At 46.2% G+C, this 11,644-nt stretch overlaps 1 protein-coding gene across 1 annotated transcript in view; it reads right to left on the bottom strand.

Annotated features, from left to right (window-relative positions):
• Positions 1-8,746, bottom strand: part of LOC141577195 (uncharacterized) — a 30,055-nt gene extending 21,309 nt beyond the window's left edge. Inside the window, exons 1-2 of the mRNA XM_074361324.1 lie at positions 8,735-8,746; positions 6,019-6,064 (exon numbers count right to left, since the gene is read on the bottom strand). The gene's annotated coding sequence lies outside the window, so the exon portion shown is untranslated. The remainder of the gene's footprint in view (positions 1-6,018; positions 6,065-8,734) is intronic.
• Between the last annotated feature and the right edge of the window lie 2,898 nt (positions 8,747-11,644).

The following is an 11,644-nucleotide window of genomic DNA, read 5'->3' as shown; positions in this document are numbered from 1 at the left end:
GGCCAAGAAGCGAGCGCTCGCGGTCGGGACCGGGGAGAACCCGTGCGTGCCACCTCGCGAGGAGACACACCCAAGACCGCGTGGGGACGGGACAGACGCCCGCCCCCCACCGGCACATCACCCGGCCCCACCACGATCGCTCCCACGCCCGGGCGCGAACCCCGCTGAGGGGGACCCACCCGGCGTGCGCCCGGCCACGTCAGTCCCCCCCCCCGGTACAGGGTGAGGACTGACGTTCAGGAGGCGGCCCCGGCCCCACCGAGGGTGGGGAGCGGCCACGCCTCGCTTACCGTCTCGACCCCTCCCCCACGCCTCAAGAGAGGCGCTCGGGAGACACGACCACCGCAGGGGTTACCCGAGAGGACTCGCTGGGGACGGGAAGCGATGCCGCCGCTCGGCCTCGGGCACCTGAGGGACAACCTGGAGCGCTCCAGGGGCACCGCAGAGGACCAAGGCGAGACACGCTCACACCCCGACGAGGGGGTACGTGGCGTGGCGGCGGGGCAGCCCTCCCCCGCCGCGGGGGAGGGCCGCTCGCGAGACAGGACGCCGAGCAGGCGAGGAGGCGAGAGTGTCTGCCGCGTCACAAGACCCCGGCCCCGCCGACACCACAAGGCACGGGAGACCGAGGTCGGGCCGGAGTCCGCACCCCTGCCTTCCCCCCGCCACCCACGGGCGGCAGAGGAGAGGCGAGGGACCCGCAGGCAGAACGAGAAGAGAAGCCACGTTCGCCATGAACGTCCCCGTCCCTCGTCTGGCGCGGCTTAGGCCCGGCCCGGGGGAGCATGACTTCACCACATCGATCAGGTGAGTGAGTGAGTGAGCGAGCGAGCGAGCCAGCCATGTGGGGCAGGGAGGCCCCAGAGGGGAGGGCCCGGCGAGGACAACCACCAGAGGGGCCTGCTTCAGCCTCGCCAGGCGCCACCCACTCCTCAGTCCTCTCCGAGGAGAGCGGCCAACGACCCCAGGCGGGGAATGCCTGACACGCGGCACGGAGCCTACGGGGGTGGGGTCGTGCCGGCCACCACCGGGTGCCTGCGGCGGGGAGCGCACGGGGTAAAAGACCCACGCCGCCACCTCACCCCACCGCCCTCGGGCCACCAGAGACCGGAGGTGGCACCACGGGCCACGTCAGCCGGACGCACACACGAGAGCCGGCGCGCAGGCCCGGGCGGGCGGCTCAAGTGTCAGAAGCGGAGTCGGCTACCAGGCCAGGGCTCACGCAGAGAGAAACCCAGAGCCCCGCACGCGTCCGGAGACCCAACACTCGGTGACAGACACCGAGGAAGACCGTGTCAGCACCTATCTGCTGGCAGAAAATGCCCAACACGACAGGAAAAATGACAGCGCCCAGAAACGGGGCGGGTCCACGATTTGCAGGGGGGACCCCGGGACCTCGGTCCGGCCACCTGCCCCCAGCCCTACCCCCATAAATGGCAGCCCCGAAGCTCTCGGGGGCCATCTGATCGACCGGGGTGGGGGGGTTGGTAGGGGGAGGGGAGAGGGGAGAGGGGAGAGGGGAGAGGGGAGGGGAATTAGGAGGAGGCTTAGGAGGAGAAGTGGGAATGGGAATGGGAATGGGAAGGGACGAGAGGGAGACGGGATCAGGCCGGGGACGCCCTGCCCTTTTCTCGCCCGCGTGGCCGGGGACTCGGGGAGATGCCACAGAGGCGCCTCCGACGAGAGGGCCCCCCACGAGGGACCGCTCCCGAGCACCGGGCCCCGGGCCGGGGAAAGCCTGCCTCCCCCACATCCCTCGCAGGACGCCCCCGTGCCGGTCCCCGAGTCCGGATGAAGTCTCGGTCCCTCCAACGCCACCGGAACCCACGCGGGCAGGCTTAAGGGGCGGGGGGCACCCCCTCCCAGGCCTCCCGCGCCAACAGGGGCCGGCCCAGCCACGTCTCCGGATCCATCGGGACTCAAAACATTTCATCCAAGGAGGCGCCTCCGACGACCGGGAACCCCAGCGCGCCCGTCCCCGGCCTCACCGCACTGGGCCCGGGCCGCTCCTCGCCTCACGAGCAGTCGTCCAAGGGACGCAGACGAGGGCCTGACCACCTAGCCGCCGGCGGCCCGGGCGCGGGACACTCTCTCCCTTTCCCCCGCGGCGGCAAGGCGCAGGCCGTGTCCGATCGGCTCGGGTCGGTCTCCGCGGCTGGAGGGGCACAGGCGGATGCTGGTCGACCAGGCCAGGCCACACGGCTTCCCCCGGCACACGAGATCCCGGGAGCGCGGCGACAGTCACCCCCTCATCATCCTGCGAGTCCAATCTGCGCCGAGAGCAGGACGCGCCCGCGGCTCAGCGCCACGGGGACTGTCACCGCCGGTGTCGCCAGCCTCCCCGAAGTCTGCCTCGGGCCCCGCCGCCGAGCCCCATCCCTTGCCGAGGTCGCCGACGCTCGGGAGAAGAGGGACAATCTCAGAGCGGCAGCCAGATGGCGCCCGACAACCGTCGCCAACGTCCCCGGAACCGATCCCGACCGCCGCCGGCCGCCCAAACGCCCGAGCTCGTCCCGGACTGAGGCGCCGGGCGGCCCCGTGGCGTCCGCCTCGGAGCCCGCTCACCCTCGTCACGGCACGGCACGGCACGGCACGGCACGACACGACACGAGGCGACACGACGCGACGCGGCGCGACGCGACCCCGGCAACAGATCAGGGCGGGGAGGACGGAGGGAGCCGGGGTTTGGCAAGACACGGCCGGCCGGGCGGCTGCCGCGAAGGGGACGCGCTCCCCACGCGATTCCCCGGGCGGGGGAGATCACACGGACACGCCGGCGGGGCCGGGGCCGACGCCGCGGGTGGCCCAGAGCGACCAGGACGAGATCCCGGGTTCCCGGGTGGGAGGTTGGGAAGGGGAGGAGGGGAAGAGGGAGGGAAGGCGGGGGCTGGCAAACCGAAACCAGGCGAGCGCTCAGAGAACAACGCAGGAATCGGCTTTGGAGTCCGTCCTCTCGAATGCGGGAGGTCTTTCGAAAGCAGACAGGCAAAGCCCAGAAGCTAGAAAAGAAAGGATGAAGACCGCGAACCCCATCGAAGCGGAAAGAAAAATCGATCTCGGCACAGATCGCGACAAAGCCCAAAGACAACAAACGGGCGCCTGGGGAAAACGCACTCGCGGTCGGTCGTGAGAACACGGACGTCAGCACGGCTGACCACAACCGCAGGAAGGAGGAGGGAAAACAAAAAAATGCGGGCGGGGGTTCGGGGGGGCGAGTCGATAGCCACCCGCTCGGTAAATCGAGGTTCAGTGCATCTACACAGAGCAACACTGTGCATGCGCATCCGCGTGTCTGGGTGTGCGTGTGTGTGTCGGTGCGTGTGTTTGACACAGTCAACGTGGACAAGGAAACTGTAGCCCCATCCGAAAAAAAAAAAAAGAAAGAAAAGAAAGAAAGAAAAGAAAGAAAGGAAAGAAAGAAAGGAAAGAAAGAAAGGAAAGAAAGAAAGGAAGAAAGGAAGAAAGGAAGAAAGGAAGAAAGGAAGAAAGAAAGAAAGAAAGAAAGAAAGAAAGAAAGAAAGAAAGAAAGAAAGAAAGAAAGAAAACATGAAAACAAACGACAAAACCCACCACCAAAGGGAAATCAAGTTGTAGAACTACTCTGGGGTTTAAAAACAAAAACAAAAACACCGTAGAAAAAGCACAACCGCAGCCCATCAGGGGTTCCTCTCCTCAACAGTCCAAGAACTCGGTCAACTCCACCTCCTAGAAGCCAGAAAACCAGGGATGAAACACGCGCAGGAGACCCAAACGGACGTTTTCAGTTTAAAAGAAAAAAAAAATAATTTTTTTCCTCCCCCAAATGGGGGAGGGGGCGAGGGGGAGGATGGAGCGTAGAACTCAGCGGCAGAGTGCCTGCCCAGCACGCGCAAGGTCCAGGGTTCGATCTTCAGGACTTCCGTTCAAGTCAATAAGGAAGTCGGTAAGTCAGGCAATCACTAAGTCAGGCAACAAACCAGCAAAAGAAACGAATTACCTCCCCTCCCCGAATAAACAAACAACCACCGAAAGCAACAACAGCAGCAAGAACCAAAAAAAAAAAAAAAAGGCCTAAATAAATAAATAAATGTAAGTAAGTAAATAAATAAGTAAACAAACAAACACAATTTTAAAAAGGGGGAAACGCACGCATTTCCGTTTCTAAGAGATATCCGGACAGGCCCAGAACCTGGAATCTCGACAGCAAGTTCCAAAAACAAGCAGAAAGTGCCTGCTCCTGACGGAACACGTGATAGAGACCACCGTTCGAGATGGGGCCGGGTGGGCGGGCTGGCGGGCGGACACAGAGCTCTCGACTCATACCTGACAGAATCCGCTCTCCGACAGAAGACAGAAGGCAACACGAATTGAACAACCTTTTATTATAAAAACTCTTATAAAAGTGGCTATAGAGCAACGTATCTCAACATAGTAAAAGCTGCTTATGACAAAACTACAGCCAGTATAATACTCAATGTTGAAAATTTGAAAGCCTTCCCACTAAAATCTGGAACAAGAAAAGAATGTTGTGTCTCACCACTTCTATTCAATATAGCATTGGATGTTCTAGCCATAGCTATTAGACAAGGAAATTAAAACAGTTCTAAACTGGAAGAGAAGAGGTAAAATTGCATTATACATGGATGACATAATACTAAATATAGAAAACCCTAAAAGCTCCACACAAAGACTACTATAGCTGATAAAAGAAACTGGCAAATTAGTAGGATACAAGATTAACATCCGTAAGTCAGAGGCATGTCTTTACACTAACAATGAAATATCAGAAAATGAAAGTAAAGAAGTAATTCCTTTTAAGACTGTATTAAAAAAAATTAAAAAAACTTAAGAATAAATCTGACCAACAAAGTTAAAGACTTATACGTGGAGAATTACAAAATGCTAAGGAAATTAAAAGTATTTAAAGAAATGGAAAGATATCCCATATTCTTCGGATTGGAAAAATTAATATTGTTAAAATGACCATATACCCAAAGCAATCTACAGATTTACTGTGATTCCTATCAAATTACCCAGGACTTATTTCACAGAACTAGGACACATCATACTAAAATTTATATGGAATCAAAATAGACCCAGAGCTGCCTAAGCATTACTGAAGACAAAGAACAAAGTTGGAGGAATAATCCTTCCAGGCTTCAGACAATACTACAAAGCTACACTAATCAAATCAGCATGGTAGTGGAACAAAAACAGGCATATGGATCAATGGAAGAGCATAGAGATCCCAGAAATCATTCCACAAACTTTTGGTCAAGTAATCTTTGACAAAGGAGGCAAGAACATACAATGGAATAAAGACAGTCTCTTCTGTCAGTGGTATTGGGAAAACTGAACAGCTGCATGTAAATCAATGAAGTTAGAATACTCCCTCACACCATACACAAAGACAAACTCTAAAAGACTTATAACTTTAACCTAAGACAAGGTACTATAAACCTCTTAGAGGAAATCATAGGCAAAACATTATCCCACATAAATCTCAGTAATGTTCTCCTGGATATTCTACCCAAGCAATTGAAATAGAAGCAAAAATAAACAAATGGGACCTATCTAATTAAACTTATAAGTTTTGTCACAGCAAAGTAAACCATAAACAAAACAAGAAGACTACCTACAGAATGGGAGAAAATATTTGTAAAAGATGAATTTGACAAGAGCTTAATCTCCAATATATATAAGCAGCTCATACAACTTTGTAAGAAAAAATCATAACCAATTAAAAAATGGGCAGAAGATCTAAGCAAGCAATTCTCCAAAGAAGACATACAAATGGACAAAAGGCACATGAAAAAATGCTCAATATCAGTAATTATCAGAGAAATGCAAGTTGAAAGTACAATGAGGTATCACCTCACAACAGTCTGAATGGTCATCATTCAAAAGTCCACAAAGAATAAATGCTGGAGAGGATTTGGAGGAAAAGGTATCCTCTATACCATTGGTGGGAATGTAGTTTGGTGCAGCCATTGTGGAAAACAGTATGAAGAGTCTTCAAAAGACTAAAAATACACTTACCATCTGATCCAGCAATCCCATTCCTGGGCTTATGTCCAGAGGAAACCTTCAATCAAAAAGATACATGCACCCCAATTTTCATAGCAGCACTATTTACAATAGACAAGACGTTGAAACAACCTAAATGTCCACTAACAGATAACTGGAAAGAAGTTGTGGTGTATTTATACAATAGAATACTACTCAGTCATAAAAACAGAATACAATAATGCAATTTGCAGCAACTTGGATAAACCTGGAAAATGCCATTCTAAGTGAAGTAAATCAGAAAGAGAGAAACATTCCATATGATATCACTTAAATGTGGAATCAAAAAAAAAAAAAAAGGCTAACTTATTTACAAAACCAAAACAGACTTATTTACAACACCAAAACAGACTCACAGACATAGTAAACAAACTTATGGTTACCAAGTGGATAAGGATGTGGAAAGGGATAAATTAAAGTTTGAGATTTGCAGATACTAGTTACTGTACATAAAATAGATAAACAACAAGTTTATACTGTATAGCACAGGAAACTCTATTCAATATATTGTAGTAACTTATAGTTAAAATAATATGAAAATGAAGATATGTTGTTCCTATATTATTGAAGTATTGTGATGTACACCAGAAATTGACACAACATTGTAAACTCACTATACTTAAATAAAAGTATATTTTTAAAAATGGGCAGAAGACAGATATTTCTTCTAAATAGACATTTCTCCAAGGAAGACATACAGATGGCTAACAGGCACACGAAAAAATGCTCAATATCACTAATTATTAGGGAAATGCAAATCAAAACTACTATGAGGTTTCACCTATTACCAGTCAAATGGCCATCATTAAAAAGTCCACAAATGATAAACGCTGCAGAGGATGTGGTGAAAAGGGCACCCTCCTACACTGTTGGTGGGAATGTAAATTGGTGTACCCACTTTAAAGGACAATATGGAAGTTAATTTAAAAATTACTTGTTACCATGTGATCCAGCAATCCTACTCCTGGGCACATATCTACAGAAAAATATAATTCAAAAAGACACAGGCACCCCAATGTTCACAGCAGTACTATTTACAACAGCCAAGACATAGAAACAACCTAAATGTCCATTGATAGATGACTGGATAAAAAATTGTGATAAATTTTTACAATGGAATCCTACTCAACTATATATATATAGTTGTAAATAATGTGTATATATAATATCATTTGCAGCAACATGGATGACCTGGAGATCATCATTATAAGTGAAGCAAGCCAGAAATAGAAAATTTCTACATTTATAAGTGGAATCTTAAAAAAAAAAAAAGACACAAATGAACTCACCTGCAAAACAGAAACAGACTGACAGACATTGAAAACAAACTTATGGTTCCCAGGGATGAAAGGGAGTGTTAAAGGATAAATTGGGAGTTTGAAATTTGCATATACTAACTACTATATATAAAACAAATAACAAGTTCATACTGTAAAGCACAGGGAACTATTCAATATCTTGCAGTGACCTATAATGAAAAGGAATATGAAGACAAAAATATGTATGTATATGTATATATATGACTGAAACTTTATGAACACCACAAATTACACAACATTGTAAAATGACTATATTTCAATTAAAAAAATGCATAAACGTAATAAGAATAGCATATGAAATACAATTTAGGGACCTGTGGAAATTATTGAAGATCTGGAGAGACCAGCTTCAGTTAGATTAAGTCGAGAGGCTTCTATTACCTTTTCACAGATAGACTGAATGAAGATACAAATCAGACAATAGTAACTAATGTTTGGAGACCACAGAGAAAATGAAGAGGGGTTAGGCTGGGGCCACCGTTCAGTACAGAAGTCTCATGGGCTTCTGGCTTATGCTTCTGAATTGTATGTCCTATGCCTTTTAATGAACATCTGAGTTGTACAGAGATGAGAGAGGTTACACCTGCAGACCCTGAATTCACCGTGAAGCCTGGTTAGTCCTGCAGTATTCTGAGCATTGCTGGAAGGCTCTCTGTCATTTTAATAATATCAGATTTATCACTTTATTTATTGTGCATTTGCTATATAGAAGGCACTTTACATATAAACACACTGGAATTCTTTATATTCCTAAATAATTGTTGAGTCGTTTCACAGATGAGAAACTTGAGGTTTCTATCAGGCTGATCTATCCACAGTTATAGTTAAGAATCAGCAGTTTGTTGACACTGTCTGCCTTATGCACTTAAAATTAGTGAAAAATACAGCTTTGTTACATGTTTTCAAAATTTATAATAACCAATAAAGAGTCATGAGTTTATCTGAGCATGTCCAGGGTATTTCACACTATACCTCATGTGATAATTTTGTCAATAAACATTTGTTGTTTTCCAGTGTCTATATATCCCTGATTGTATCTGAAGGATATAAAAAAAAGTCCGCACAGAAACAGCAAACAAGATCTGAGCCAACTGTACACAAAGTCCCCTTGCCCAGCACCATCATGTCAACTCTCTGCACACAGAACTGGTCAGGGAAGCCCCATCAGAACCCGAGTATCTGTGAACTTTTACAAAATAGTGACCTGAATGAAGTGGTGTGGATTTCCATCAAGAATTACAGGCTTTTGTGGATTCATCCCAGAGAAAATTCTTCAGAGATGTGCTGCTAGAAAACTTCAGCCATCTGGTCTCAGTGAGTCTGTCAACAAAGACTTCTTTACTTAAGTATCCAGACAAGCTTCCACATACCTCAGACCTCAATCAGCCCCCATTCATGTCTGGTCAAAGCCACGGCAGCCGTCTGAAGGTGTTTACATCTAGTTTGTCCATCACTACACTGGTGCCTTCCTGATCATGATTCTTGTACTCAGTTCTTTCTTGTATTCAATCTCTAAGACACAAAACAGTGCTGGAAAGTCAGTGATTATTTCTTGCATGAATGAGTAAGTGGATTAAAGATTTACTAAGTAAGTGTAATACTGTAAGCATTAAGCTGTGCAAATTAAAATAACATAGTAGAAAGAGCAGATATTTCCCTTTTCTACATAGAACTTAGATTTCTCTGGTGGAGCTAACATTTATTGGATTGCTTTTGACAAAAAAATATAGTTCAATCAACTGTGGAGTCATCTAGTTCCTTTCTAGTTGAAAACACTGAGCATTCTTAACTCTGTCTTTGCTCTCAGTTCTCTCTGCACTGGCAACAAAAGAGTCTCACTATTTTGTCTTGGAATCAGAGTGATCTTTCTGCTCTGGTGAAACCGTGAATGTTTTCAGTTTTCAAGATGTTTTTCTTCCAGCAGATATTCCTATGGCTTAGTGTAGACTGAGCTGGAAATAAAAATCAACTTCCAGCTTCTCTCTGGAAGGAGCTAGACTGCACATCTATCTCATGGGCTGACCCTCCCAGCTGCTGTCCAAAGTCTACATTCTAACTCACTCCTCTCCCTGGAAGCTGGCAGGGCCCTCTGTGAGCTTGAGCTGGCAGGGGGGTAATCCCTGCAGCTTCTGCCCCTCACTTGACCCAGCAAAAACTACCACGGCCCAGCTTCTCCCTGGAAGGAGTCTGACTGCACATCCAGCACCCTGACTTTTCCAGCTACTGCCTGACTCTGTCCTCTAGCTTGTATGTCACTTAGAGCAAATGGAGCCCAGCACTCATTAGTTTCCTGGAGTCTGCAGAGAACAAAGTGGCAGTTCCTCATGGCCCTGCAGGCTTTCCCACAACTACCCCCCCAGCTTGCTCCAGCAATAGAAACCAGCTCCTACCTTCTCTACAGACAGTGTCAGGCTACACATGCAGTGCCCCAGCTTGTCCAATTGCTGCCTGAGGGCTGGCTTCTAATTTGCCTCTCCTGGGGCACTGACAGTACCTCAGTCTCTTGGGAGCACCTAAAAAAGGCACTATGAGCAAGAACAAGGTTTGAGAGGCACCTAGAAACTGGCTGGGCTGACTTGTGCCAAACATTTCTGACGTAAGGCAAGACTCTGAAGATTGGGAGAGAAGGCTATTTGGTCTAAGGCAAATAAACTAACATGGAGTCAAGAAAAATGAAGAAATAATGAATATACCCTAAGGAAAAAAAAAAAACAAAATGAAAACAAAGATACACTCCAAAAACAATGACTGTATGATATGGAGATAAGCGATATACCCAACAGAAAATTCAAAATAGTGTTCCTAAAGATTCTTTCTGAGGTCAAAGGAGTAATGTATGAAAAAAAAAGGGGGGGGAAATAAATAAAATAATGTGAAAATACTTTAAAGGAATTATGTAACATCAATCAGTCCAAAGACAAAATATTGGAGGGCCAAGAGGAAGACAGAAAGAAGCAGAAAATATATAGAGATAAATCATATCTGAATTTTGTTCCAAACCTGAGGAATAAAACAGACATCCAGGTCCAGAAACCCCAAAGGACATCAAGTAAGAGAATTCAAAGTGAATCACACCAAGACACTATAATCAAATTGTCAGAAGTTCAAGACAAATAGAGACTGTTGAAAGCAGCAAGAGAAAAATCAACTTGTTATATAAATACAAGGTAATTCCCATAAAACTACCACTTGATATTTTCAGGAGAAACTTTGGAGGCCAGAAAAGACTGAGATAACATAAGCCAAAATATTGCAAGGTAAAGAAAAACTGCCAACTAAGAATACTACACCTGTCCACAAAAGAAAAAAAAAGGAAAAAAAAAAAAAGAAAAAAAAAAAGAGACAGAGAAAGAATTTCTCAGACAACCACGCCTAAAGGAATTTAGCAAGAACTTTCTTAAAAGAAATGTTAGAGGGAAGTCTTCAAGTTGGAAGAAAAGGATACTAAACAGCAACACAAGAGCAGAAGACAAACTGAAACTTAATGGTAAAGGTAAATATATACAGAAAAACAGAATACTCTATTACTATAATGATGGTAGCAAATTGCTACTAATACTACTATAAAAGTTAAAAGATGAAAGATTTAAAATAACTATAACTAAATTAGATTGCTAGATACATAATAGAAGTAGATGTATGTAAACTGTGATATCAGTAGCATATAATATGAATGGAGAGATAGAGGCTTCTTATGTGCAAGTGAAATTAAGTTGCTGTCAACTTAAAATAGGCTGTTATAACTAACACGTATTGCAAACAAGCCCCTCGGTAACCACAAAGAATATACCTGTGGTAGAGAACAAAAAAAGAGAAAAGAAATAAAAACATATTAATACCAAAAACAATGGAACACAAAGGAAGACATGAAAAGAAAAAGAGAAAAACTGCAAGACAAACAGAAAACAGTTCAAAAATGACAACAGTAAGTCATTCTTGAGCAAACATTATTTTAGCTGTAAATGGGCTAAACCCCCTAATAAAAAGATACATAGTGGCTGAATGGATTAAAAAGCCAAGATCCACCTATATGTTGTCTACAAGAATTCATCTTAGATTTAAGGACACACATAGGCTGAAAGTAAAGTGATGGTAAAAGATATTCCATGAAAATGGTGACCAAAACAAAGCAGGAGAGGCTATTATACTTATCCCAGACAAATGTGACTTTTAGCCAAAAATGGGACAAAAAATGTATTATGTAATTATAACCATGTCAATTCACTAGGAAGGTATAACAATTGCAATTATTTATACACATCTAATATCAGATCATCTAA

Source organism: Camelus bactrianus, chromosome 3 (genome assembly GCF_048773025.1).
Source record: "Camelus bactrianus isolate YW-2024 breed Bactrian camel chromosome 3, ASM4877302v1, whole genome shotgun sequence".
Taxonomy (NCBI): Eukaryota; Metazoa; Chordata; class Mammalia; order Artiodactyla; family Camelidae; genus Camelus; species Camelus bactrianus.
Note: the sequence above shows the minus strand (reverse complement) of the source record. Positions and strands in the feature narration are given on the sequence as shown.